Source organism: Mus pahari, chromosome 18 (assembly GCF_900095145.1).
Source record: "Mus pahari chromosome 18, PAHARI_EIJ_v1.1, whole genome shotgun sequence".
Taxonomy (NCBI): Eukaryota; Metazoa; Chordata; class Mammalia; order Rodentia; family Muridae; genus Mus; species Mus pahari.
Genome location: NC_034607.1, coordinates 55959019 through 55972182, shown reverse-complemented (window position 1 = coordinate 55972182; position 13164 = coordinate 55959019). Strand labels below are relative to the sequence as shown.

At 36.7% G+C, this 13164-nt stretch overlaps 1 protein-coding gene across 27 annotated transcripts in view; it reads left to right on the top strand.

Moving 5' to 3' along the window:
- Nrxn1 (neurexin 1) overlaps nucleotides 1–13164 on the top strand; it is a 1070033-nt gene that overhangs the window by 526808 nt on the left and 530061 nt on the right. The window lies entirely within an intron of this gene.

Genomic DNA, 13164 nt, shown 5'->3' with positions numbered 1-13164 from the left:
TAGCTCTGGCTGTCCTGGAACTCACTTGGTAGACCAGATATCTTGGGTTTTAAATGCTATAGAATAGATGCCAAAGTTCTAGAAGAATGGGGAAAGGGATGTGATGGTTGAAGATTTGGACTAAAGAGAAGGAGCCAAAGTTGTTTTTCCATTTAAAGATAGCTTAGAATTTGGGATTTTTGTTTGTTTGTTTGTTTGTGGTTTTGGTGTTTTTTTCTTTGTCAGAATATATGTGAATTATAAAATCGATGGTAAACTAAAATAAATCATGGAACTAAATGGTTGCAAACTGTGAATATAGTACAATTCATCAGCTGTCTTTGGTTTCTGCCCAAAATATTGATTATAGAAAGCACAAACCAAATATATTCCACACCTCCCTGAGAACCCATTGGAAGCTAATGGTGGCCAAGGGAAGGGGTTATCATATTTCTTTGGTGTATAATTCTGGACAAGTTACCTGGGCTCCAGTAAATAATGTTCCTTCCATGCTGTGTAGACATGAAAGTAGGAAAGACATTTGACGAGAATGTTTCAAATAAGGTTTCAGCAGGGGGTAAGAAAGGATAATGGGTTTGTGAGTGACAAAGATGCATCATATGATTATGAAACTGTGAGAGAAAATAATTGTACAAAATATAGCAATATTTTTAAAAAATCCTACACCCATGTGTATATGGTCAGCACAAATTGGACTCATGTGGTTAATAATAATAAGACATAAAGCTGAAAGGAAGTCAAGTTGGGGGTCCCTGGGGTCATTTGGTTGGAAGTAGTGAGTAGGAGATATGACCAAATACAATGAAAATGTAAAATAATAAATAAGGAGTTATTTTAAAAGATCTTTCATGGTCAAACCACCATGAATGCAAAAATATCTGACCCCCGATTTTATAGGATCATCTTTTCTAGTTTATAGTATTTAGAAGCAGTAAAACTACATTGAGATGATCATCCACTTACATATACCTTATATCTGCAAATCAAATTAGTCTTAAGAACAATCTTTTGTGGGTTATATAAATAACCTCATAAAAAGAATCAGTGCATATTTACATATACAAAAAGCAAAGATAGTTTTAAAGAACTCCCACAATTGCTTGAATAACATCATGAGTTTATCTGTACACCACTGACTGCTTGCATTTGCTCCTGTTGAAAAATGATGCAAACCTTTCAAGGACAACCAGAAGACTGAGAATTTGTTATGATTTTATTATTGCAAAATTTCAATCCTGAATTCAATCTTGACAGATGTATGACTACATGTGTTAGTAGAGAGGCTTTTCGGTAAGAAAATATTTTTTCATTTTGCTAAAGAGCATCCTCTGCCAAACTCTGTTAAGCCATTTCCCTTGTTTTACACAAGAGTTGCCATTTGGTTGTGTCAGACTGCGCATCCCATACACCAGTGAATATGAAGAATGTAATTTTCTGTATGTGCTTATTAGGCTTTTCCTAAAGAACATCCAAATCTGACCTTAGGTATCAGGCTGTCTTCAAATTAGTTTTTGCAAAAACTATTTAATGTGGCTCTTGAGTGACAGAAATGGGGATGACCATGGTAAGGCTGTTGTTATCTTCTTGTAAATGGGTAAATGTCATTAAATACATATGTTTCCTGATATGCTTCTTGCTCGAATCAACATTGAATTATGTTTGAGAATTCTCAGAATCTTTGCATGTTAATACAGCCATTACCTCATACTAGGTTAATGGAAATGCAAAGCGTTCCCATGGCTTGAATATAGGTTTTCTCCTGTGATGAGGATTTGTAGATAAACATTAGTATTTACAGGTACATCTTATTTTAAAACAGCTATAATTTATATAAAACAATAGTCATTATTATTTTTAAAGCGTTTGAGTAAAATATAAGAATTAAGGACCTTGACTCATTTTTCTACCTTTTACATCTATAATGTCTCCTCATCTCAGTGGGTTTATTGTTGTTGTTGTTTTGTTCCTTTGTTTTTTTCTAGAGGAAACACAAATGGTAGTGATATGATTTTAACAAACATGCTTTTCTCCATTGAGGCTAACTTTACAATTAAAAACAAACAAGCAAACAAGAAACCTAGAGCCATGGAGGTCATTTCCTACTTGTGTTTTATTCCTATCTCAGTGACTGATCCAGGAATTCTCTTAATCCTCCAAAAGGAAAATGGAAATAAATATTTCAATATAAAAAAACAAACCATACTCTTTGGAGACAAGAACCCCTCCCCCCAGCAGAACTTCTAAGTTTCATGTATCTGAGATGGTTTACAGAGTGGATTTGAGTAACTAGACATTTTTATTTATATTAGCCTGGAGACATAATTACCAGTGGGATGATGGGAATACTTTATAACTTGCAAGTAAGATGTTGGATAAATCATACTAAATAATTGAATTGAAGAGAATCTTTCAAAAACACAGACATCTTTGTAAAGTAATGCCAGAGGCTATTTTGAATGTTATGTGGGTTTTTATAAATCCCTTCATCCTTTAAGAATTTCCATCCTAGAGATGTACTCATTAAGAAAACAATTGTAGGCTGTGGGAGAGGGGGAGAGATGGGGCTGTGCGTTCCACTCTTCTTCAAGACAGAATCTAATTCCAAGGTCTTGGATCATCATTGCTTTGGCTTGTTATAGTAATGTTTTCATTACTGCTCAATTCCCTTTCCTCTCTTCTCCAATCCATTCTTTTTCCCACTTTTACTCTTCCTGGTTTAAACATTACCAACATCTCCTGATTGATTCTTCCAATCAGAAGTGGTTTCTTTACCTCTCTGAATTCCTATAGGAATTTCATTAGTAATTATTCTATTCCATATAGTTTATGCTTGATTTATCTCTATAAAGTGGTATATATTATTCTTTTGGGAACAACATTATTTTTTATTTTAAATCTCCTGTAGTTTAGATCATATATCTGAGTACAACACACTGTAGTTAACTTGTGATAACAGGAACCTACTAAGACAAGGGTAAATGAGTATTTAAAGCTTGCTAAGAGATTTCTAGTGTGTCTTTAGTGGCCAATAGTTTTCTAGCCTCATTAGTCTGGAGTTAATAACACCTTCAGGGACTGACTCTAGTCCTCATTTCCACACTTAGCTATTGCAGAACACTGTCCATATGGTGTGTTTCTGGCAACTAACTTCCCAGTGGCACCCTCCAGCTCGCATTTCCAGGTTCCTCACCATTGCACATGCTAATGTCCCCACCTGCTAGATGTTTTCATCCCACCTGAAATGCATCCCTCTCTAGTTCTTTGCTTGAAGAGACGTAGTTTCATATTTGATACCTGTTTAACCTGTCTCACCCCTGGAAATGTGCTTGTAGTCCTGGACGGGCATTACCATTTCTTTGAGGTATGAGGAAAACAGTGTGGTGTACTACCTCACATTATTTTAAATAGCAGATGGCTGTAAACTTTCTTGTAAAGTATTTTCCAGGTGTTCACTATATTGTAAGCCTGTATTAGGAGTTTCCATTCATTATTTAACATCTAAATTCTGCATATTCATGTGTGCATGCATGCTCACCATCAAGAAACTAGTGTTTTGTCCTTTTCTGCTTTCAGCCGGTGGCACAGATTAGAATCTGATCGTATTAGCTAATTTAATGTCAAGTTGGAGGAGATGAATATGGCTATGATCACAGGAAAAATAGCAAACACAATAACATTGTCACATTACATTGGTATGGAAGCATTGCGTGCCAAATTACAGCCCAGCTTTAATCATGTCTTTTTCCATACAGGAGTAATGCATCACAATATTTGATGCTATGGCTTTAGGACAGTATGAGATTGACTATCAAAAAATATTCTCAAAATTCTAAACTTTGCCAAGGGAAAAATCTTTTAGGAAAGAATCACTGTATCCTTTGATTTTGAATTGCAAATATTCACCAAAACAAGGCTGAAATACATTGACTCAGTCTTTATACCATGACATTTAGAAATATCATAAACTTTGTTTCATGTTTCTTTTGTTTGTTTGAAAAGAGAAACTCTCTGAGCCTCTAGATCTAAACTAATAGAGGTGAATCCTAAACAGAGTGAAATAACTTGGATCTAAGGAGTATGATTCTCCCACTTAGGACTCTAAGGATAGTAAGCTGTGAGATGATTTACTGTTATTTAAAACTGAATATTTCTCAATTAGCTATGTCTACTGTCAGCTTCTCATTGTGAATGTGTTGAGTCTCATTAACCTTTAGTCATTCATGCATTTCTAAGTGTGTTGCCCTTACGCTATTTAAAGTAAGTCAACAGCAATATGTACTGACATTACCTTGGATAACTTAAATAACTATGGGAAACAGGATCAATCTTGTTTCAAATTAAAGTAGAATGCATTACAATACTGTTCATGCCAAGTTAAACAAACTGCTGTGTATATATAAGAAAAAAATAAGAACACAGAAAAATCCTAAAGTCATAGGTTAAAATATTGTTGCAGGATTAACTGGGTTTAGCTCCTTGCAGTACACAGCAGCTGTGTGTTCTAACTCTCACCAGCTGTGTATATACATGTCTGTCTGTCTGTCTGTCTATAATATATCAGTATGGCCATAGAAGCCCCACTTTCGATGTTTTCTTTACCTATTTGCTTTCCTATTATTATTCTCTATTTTTCTTACTTGATAGACACTTCTGACTCTTACATTAGCACTGTTTCTTGTAGATTTTATGTAAGTATAGGGTGACCTTCCATATTTACTTTTCTGTAGTAATGCTACCAAATCGCATCAGATCCCAGACTATCAAGGTTTCACCAAGTTTGCCAGTCTCCTGGTTTACTGTCCTTAAGAGATAACAATGATTCTAATTTCAAAAGTACCATTTCTTTTTCTTTTTAATTTAATTTAATTTTTTAATTTATTTTTCCATTCCATATTCCATTTCCTTCCCCCCATTGACCCTCCAACTGCTCCACCTTCCATACCTCCTTCCCACCTAACCCTGTCTCCACATGGATGCCCCTACCCTCTACCCCACCTGACCTCTAAACTCCCTGGGGCCTCCAGTCTCTTAAGGGTTAGGTGCATCATCTCTGAATGAACACAGACACAGAAGTCCTCTACTGTATGTGTGTTGGGGGCCTCATATCAGGTGGTGTATGCTATCTGTTTCATGGTCCTGTGTTTGAAAGATCTCAGGGGTCCAGATTAATTGAGACTGCTGGTCCTCCCACAGGATTGCCCTTCTCCTCAGTTCCTTTCAGCCTTCCCTAATTCAACAACAGGGGTCAGCTGCTTCTGTCCATTGTTTGGGTGCAAATATCTGCATCTGACTCAGCTGTTTGTTGGGTCTTTCAGAGGGCAGTCATGATAGGTCCCTTTTTGTGAGCATTCCATAGCTTCAGTAGCAGTGTCAGGCCTTGAGACCTCCCCTTGAGATGAATCCCACTTTGGTCCTGTTGCTGGACCTTCTTTTCCTCAGGCTCCTCTCTGTTTCCATCCCTGTAATTCTTTCAGACAGGAACAATTATAGGTCAGAGATGTGACTGTAGGATGACAACCCCATCTCTCACTTAATGTCCTGTCTTCCTGTTGGAGGTGGGCTCTATAAGTTCCCTCTCCCTACTGTCAAGAATTTCTCCTCCATGGCTGGTGGAACAACCACTCTGGAATCAATCTGGAGATTCCTCAGAAAATTGGAAATAGATCTACCTGAAGACCCAACTATACTACTCTTGGGAATATACCCAAAAGATGCCCCACCATGCCACAGGGGCACATGCTCCACTATGTTCATAGTGGCCTTATTTGTGATAGCCAGAAGCTGGAAACAACCTAGATGTCCCACGACCAAAGAATGGATACAGAAACTGTGGTTCATTTACACAATGGAATAATACTCAGCTATTAAGGACGAGGACATCCTGAGTTTTGCAGGCAAATGGATGGAACTAGAACATATAATCCTGAGTGAGGTATTTCAGACCCAAAAGGACATGCATGGTATGTACTCACTAATAAGTGGATATTAGCTAAAACAAAACAAAACAAAAAATAAAACAAACAACCCCCCCCCCCAAAGTACAGAATACTCAAGATACAGTACACAGAATTCAAAAAGCTCAACAAGCTGAAGTGCCCAAGTGAGGCCGCTTCAGTCCCACTTGGGAGGGATAAGAAAGCAATCACAAGTGGGAAGGGAGGGAGGGAACTGGGAGGGAAAGTGGACAGGCAGGGTAGGGGAGTAGGAGAGAGAGAGGAACCTGATCTGGCATTGGGTGAGGGAAAATGACTGAAGCCCTGAGGGCCAGCAGAAAGAATGTAATAGGAGGTTGGGGGACCCCCGCCCAGAATGCACCAGAGACCTTGGAGGTGAGAGACTCCCAGGACTCAAAGAGAGGGACCTTAGGTCAAAGGTACCATTTCTAAGAGATTCATAACCACAGTCCAGATACATAGTTCAAGTTAGAATATGATCTTTGTGTTTTATGAACTTTATGCATTGAATAATCAAATTATCTCATTTTCACTCATTGAAAAGAAAAAGAAAAAAAAGACAATAAAAAACAAAAACAAAAAGAAAAGTAAGAATATATAGGAGTGGATAATTTAAATTATTTCTATGGCATGTAATATCTAGTGAAAGAATATCTTCAACCCATTCTCTTCCACAAAGTATCTATGCAGTGTCAACATTACATAAATTCTATAATATTCAAATTTCTAATGAAGTTAATATCAAGTGGAAATGACACCATGAATATTCCGAGGCTCTTCTGATTTCTTGTTCTTAGATTTTAATTCTAAGATCTAAGCTGCATAAAATGTGCTCATACCCTCAACTGTTCCATTACCACTTCTAAACTCAGTTAAAATCTCCAACCGAGCTGCCAAAAGCAGGCTGTCATTCACTTACAGCTCTAGCATAAAAGGGTACTGATTATGAAAGAAAGCTGGGTTCTCTCTCTCTCTCTCTCTCTCTCTCTCTCTCTCTCTCTCTCTCTCTCTCTTTCTCTCTCTCTCTCTGAATGACAGGCTTTCAGAAATAATAATTGAACATTTGATCAAGATTTCAGGCAAAATATTTTTAAAATTTATTTTGTTTAAATCATATTTTTTCAGTGTTATGGGCACAATAAATATTAAAAACATTAACAAATAAATTTGTTTGAATTAATTTGAAAAAAGAAGCCCTACACCACCCCTCTTCCCCTGGTAGACTGATTGGAAATGTCAGCATTACTGCAATATGCTGAAGTGTAACTGACATGTTGGGGAGATGTTCAAGTATGGGAAAGATAAACAGAGTATGACAAGAGATACAACAACGAGGCATTCTGTACTCATACATGATACACACTATCACTATAAGAGATACAACAACGAGGCATTCTGTACTCATACATGATACACACTATCACTATCCAGTTGAGGAAGAAGATGCTAAATAATGTCAGAGTCTACAGTATAATCTTTGAAGGCCTTTAGAAGATGTACAAGAAAAGCATGAGAAAGTGCACAAAGCCCATAGCATGAAAACTTACTATTAGATTAATGGTGAAGACCAAGGCCTTTCAGTATTGTAAGAAAGAGGGCAGAGGCTTGCTGGGACTGTGCACAGTCCAGAAAAAAAGGTGACAATGAAAAAAAAAAGTTGTGCTCGCACTAAAAGTAATTCACATCTTAAGGGGACAAAATACTGCTGTGAAGAAAATGCACCTATCTGGTAATTATTCTTCCTTCCCCCACAAGAGCATTTGATGTCCTTAATGAGATTTACTATAGCAACTCAAATGTATACTTTCCTTTAAAGGGAAGAATTACAGTTTGCTTTATGGATCTGTGTGTGTGTGTGTGTGTGTGTGTGTGTGTGTGTGCGTGCGTGCGTGTGTGTGTGTAACCTCAGTGGTACCATACTCAGTGGCAGCATAAAATACATATAAAAAGAATGTGCTATCCCTAGAACTTATGGAATGTGTGATTTAAATGACAAATAATCTAAATTCACATCTCTCAGAAAATTACCTATGGAATATATGACTTAATCTTCCCAGAACTTGATAAGAAAGGAAGGTACAAAGACATTTCCTTACTTGAAATGGTTTTAAATGGAACAAGTTTTATAAAAGGATTCAGCCAATATAAAAAGACATTTAAAAAAAATGGATTATGAACAAGGAGGCTACATTTGCAGGAGACAGTGAAAACTGTGTTCCATAGGTGTGACTGCATCTTATAACATGTGACCCTTTCAGGAGAAAACCAGATGGGATGGATAAGCAGAGGAAAATAAGAAATGCATTTTGCCTGTTTTATTCACTTGAGCAGTTCTCTGTGTATTTTGATATTTGGATGGGTTCCTGTCCATAGTTTTGGATCTCTGTGTCTCAGAACACTGTTGGTTGTAAACTCTGCTGGATAAAGCAGGTTTGTGTCTGAAATTTCTGAAATTTCTCTAAGTATAATGGATTAAGTCCCTGGCATATCTTTTTGTCAATTCCTGATGGTTGCTTGAATTCCTAATCTGATGGAGTCTCGACCAAGGATTCAAGTTTATGTAGGCAGTGTAGTAAAATTTAATCAAAATGGTGTTTCTGAAGCTGTAGGGTTCATCTTTGATGCCTTCCATTACGGATCTGCTCTCCTAGGCTCTATTCTGGGGAAGCACTCCACTTCTCTAAATTAAAAACAGAGAAGTGTCGTCTCAGCCTCAAGAGACATCACAGGAGTCATTAAACTGGTTTTAGTGTCAGGCCTATGTGTTTTATTGACAGTGACAATAATTCTAGAAATCAAGACATTGGAAGCGTCATCTGTGTTGTTAAAGTACTAAAGATAAAACCTAAGGCTCCTGAAACTAATCTGCTGAAATTCGCCCTGTTCTGTGTGATACAGTGGGAAAGGCTACTGTGGTAGCTGTGACTGTAGACTCTGAAATTCACCACCTGTGATCAAACTTGCAGAGATCCGCCCCCGAGGCTGAATCCTTGAAAACTCTGGTCATGTAAAGCCAAGGAAAGTTGTTTCTCAGTGCCAGCCCTCAATCTTGGTCTCACAGTCACCATGAAAACCCTCTCCTCATTTGCATCTATTTTTCTTTTAGTAAAGTCAGGAGCTTTCACTGATACTCACTTTCTCAGCTACCCTTCGTCTTTTCTTTCTAACGCAGAGTCCTCAACAATTTTAGGCAATTGGTTCTTTTCTGCTTGTAGCAATTTTGTTCCTTATACACTCTGAAATAGGATATATAAACATGCGTTACTGTGATCACTGGATGGATTGTGTGCCTTCATCTCTGCCAAGCTGCTTACTTCTCTTGATTGGCTTCCTCCTCTACTTCCACTCTCCCTAGGAACATGCAGTCTGTGCAGATTATTTCAGATAAAGTTCAGCTAAGGGTTTATTTGCTTTGATGCCAAACACTGCCTACAGGAGTCTATGCATGTGTCACATCTTCCATTTTGGAAGTATTCCGTATGGTGTTTGGTACATATTAGAGCTTGCTAATAATAGAAGATCAATGTTTTAAAGCCTCTCTCAGTTAAGTGATTGTGTTTGTGTGTGTTTTCCTCAATGCACATTTCATTCTTACAGCTCATTGAAGTATATATATATATATGTGTATATATATATATGTACATACATACATATATCATATAACAGTTTGCAGGGGTCATTTATTATGTTTTATTACATTATTATTAATGTATTTTCAGCATCTTTGTTCCTTACTCCAGCGTGATTAGATTTTTATGTAATGAAAAAGAAGGTACTTTGAATACAGGTGTGTGTAGGAGTGTGTGTGTGTGCATGTGTACATTTTTGTGTAATGCTTGCAGTATGTGTGTGCATGTGTGTGTTTGTGTGTATGTGTGTTTGCATATATTCGTAGAGGTGACAGATTGTTCAATGGCCATCAGTTTGTACTTCAGTTTCTCTGGAGTCCTGCTTTTTATCACATTATATTTAACAAATGCTAGGACTGGCTGTCATTGAAAGAAAACTATTTTATTCACTTGGCTTTTTCCACATTAATTAGGTAATACCTGAAGGAATAATCTCATCATTATAAAATTCTATATTGTCTATTTGATCTTTATTGTTTGAAACTTATGATTTGATAGCAGTGTAATATTTTTCTAGACTAGTACATCTGGAAAAAATGTGATTTGTCTCAAAATAGTGTACCATTTGTGTGACCTGCTCTAGTCTCTATGTGTCCTTTGGGGGTTTACCAAGCAAGTTTCCTTTGCAACAGTTATAGAACAACAACATGCACACTTAGTGTTGAATAGATAGAACTTTGAAAAATCTTGCTATTTTTCTCTCTCCATTAACTATGCTGAAAATAGTATTTTTATAAGTACGTGTATCATTATTATAAGCTCACCTTGGCCAGTGGCTTCATTATATCTGAAGTCATCTTAGCAGGTTGACTAACTTCTGCCTTTCTTTCCACACACTCAATAACTTTTTTGTCAAAACTGTGGCAATGACATCAAAAACGGAACATTCTGGGGCATTATAGGGGCTGACAAAAACCAAGATAATTAGGAGTAAATTGCAAGAAACTAAACTTGTATACCTACATTAAAAAAAGGCAACAAAATGTTAAGATTCCAGCAGTGGTGGTTGTATTGCTGGCAATGTAAGTAGAACCTTTCAGTTGGCTACAGACACAAGTCGTCAGGCCTCAGTCCAGTCATCCAGACCCTGCATGGAGCATGAGACAGGAATCTAGGCAGTAATGGACTCCAGGTCCTGTGCACACTCAAAGTGAAGGCAGGCAGAGTAGATCCCTAAAGCAATTCCATGTGAGTTATGTGCTTCTGTATAGCAATGGACTTTATTTGCAATCAGAAATTCTCTAAGGAATTGTAAGTAAAACATTTTTATGGAGGTTTGAAAACAATCTTACCTGTTTTATACATAATAATTTGAAATGCATATGTAGACATACAATTTTATATATTTATATATAACAAATATGCTTATATGTCTTTATAATATATAAAACATATATTATATTATATATAATAGTTATATATATATATATATATATAAACTATTTTGAGGCAAATCCCATTTTCTTCAGAGATATTATCGTATTTCTAGAAAAATATTACACAATCTTCTGAATCAAACAATAGAGAACAAGTACAGTATAGAATTTCCTAATGATGAGATTACTCCTGCAGGAACCACCTAATTAATGTGCAAAAGTCAATGAACAAAAATAAAAGGTAGCTTTCTTGAAATGACAGAACATATGTATATATACACATATACACACACACACACACACACACACACACACACACACACACACACACATATGACCTTTGGCTTTGGTTTTCAGCCTCCTGCATTGGAGGACAGTCTGCGAGAGTTTGAAAGTTCACACATCCAGTATCTATGCTATTAAACATCCATCTCAAGGTACTTTTCACCACGCTGTGAGGAGAATGACCAAATCCAAATACATGTCCCTTGGTTCTTACCTTCTTTGTTCTTTGAAATGATGTTCCAAGTTATTTGGATAGTATGGGTAGTCAAATTTTAATCACAAAGAAAGATTGATCAACTGAAAAGCTTTCAAACCTGCTGTTCATAGGGGTTATATCCCTCACAAACTACCCTTGCTTGCTACCTAAACCCTTCCCCATACTTATATAGCCTTGCTTCCTACTAAGTAAATGCTGCCCCAATTTAATGCCATGCTGTTTTCCTGTTAGCAAATACCCAGCAGCATCTTACTTGCACTTTATGTTTTAAAGTAATATGCCCTCTACATGTTGAGAATATCTGAGACCCCAGATGAGACACTGAGACTGTCTCCTGAGCTTTTCTGGTCTCGGTTTTGAATTTATTTTGAGAGGGGAGATGCAGTTTTGTGCAGAGCTCTGGGGTCTGGATTCACTATCCTTGCTTTCCTTTTGTGCTTTCCATCCCCACAGCTTTCATACCTATTTTTACCCATGTTTGAGGTCTTTCTAGGTTCATATAACAGCTCAGTCACACCACAGTTATCTGGAACTATATTTTAGCTAAAGATTTTGCCTAGTCCATTATAAAGTATAAAAGTAGAAAATAAAATATAATTAATGGAATGTTTTCCTCTGTCCAGACAGGAAATTTAAATTAATCTTGAGACAAAGAGAAAAGGCATGTGCTACTTGTTTGTTCCCTGATGTAAAGATATTTATTTATAGCTTCTTTTACGTAAGAATCTACATCAGTTTGAAAATGAAACTGTTGCCAGTGTAGGGAGTATGTCTGTGTACTTGTTTAGCTATATTAAAAATGTAACTACTATCAGCACCTCAACAACATTTTGATTGTTAAAACAGATAATATAACTAGAGATGTATAATTATTTATAAAACCAGGAGCAGTATTCCTAACTGGATCCCTAACTTGTGAATCCTTACTCTTGATTTTTTTCTAAATTTTATACTAATGACTACAACAACCATCTGAAACAACTCATATCTACGGTAAAGAAGTGTGCCCTTGTTTTTTTCCTAGATGTAAGGTTTTAGGTTTTTCATGTTTGAGGGAAGTTTTCTAGTGTATATTTTTGGTGCTTAGTGAGGCAAAGATCACCTTTGCCAGATATCTGCTTGGCCTGGATGTTCTATACTCCCAAACTCCAACTTACCCGGACAGGAAGTGCTATGAATTAAAAGCAGAGACTTCTGTCTGTCCAGACGATACTCGCATTGCATGTGGCTTACATAGTTCTGCCTCTGGCCTAAGACACTGCTGGAGAAAAATAAGGAACTGCATGGAAACAGAATTCCGTCTTCCAAGACTGTTCATGAGAATGTAGACAGGGCTTGCCTATACCCCAGAACATTCCAGCATGCTAAATTATCCAAATCTGAAAATGTTATTAATGTAAGGTTTTAGGTCAATATTTCAAAACCCAAGAGAAGAATGCTAAATGAATTTCTCCAAAAAGGGATTGAATTTTACTTATGGAAATTCTTCCCAATCTGAGGCTAGAAGGAATTTTATAGGTCTTTCCTCATGCATGCCCTCTTACAAATGCTCATAGACTTTGACCTGCTGCTTAGAACATACTCAAGCCTTCTTAGGATGAGTTAAATGGATTATTCATAAATGACTATTAACAATTGCTTTTTGTGTGGTAGAAATAGTCACTATGTATGTGTGTGTGTGTGTGTGTGTGTGTGTGTGTGTG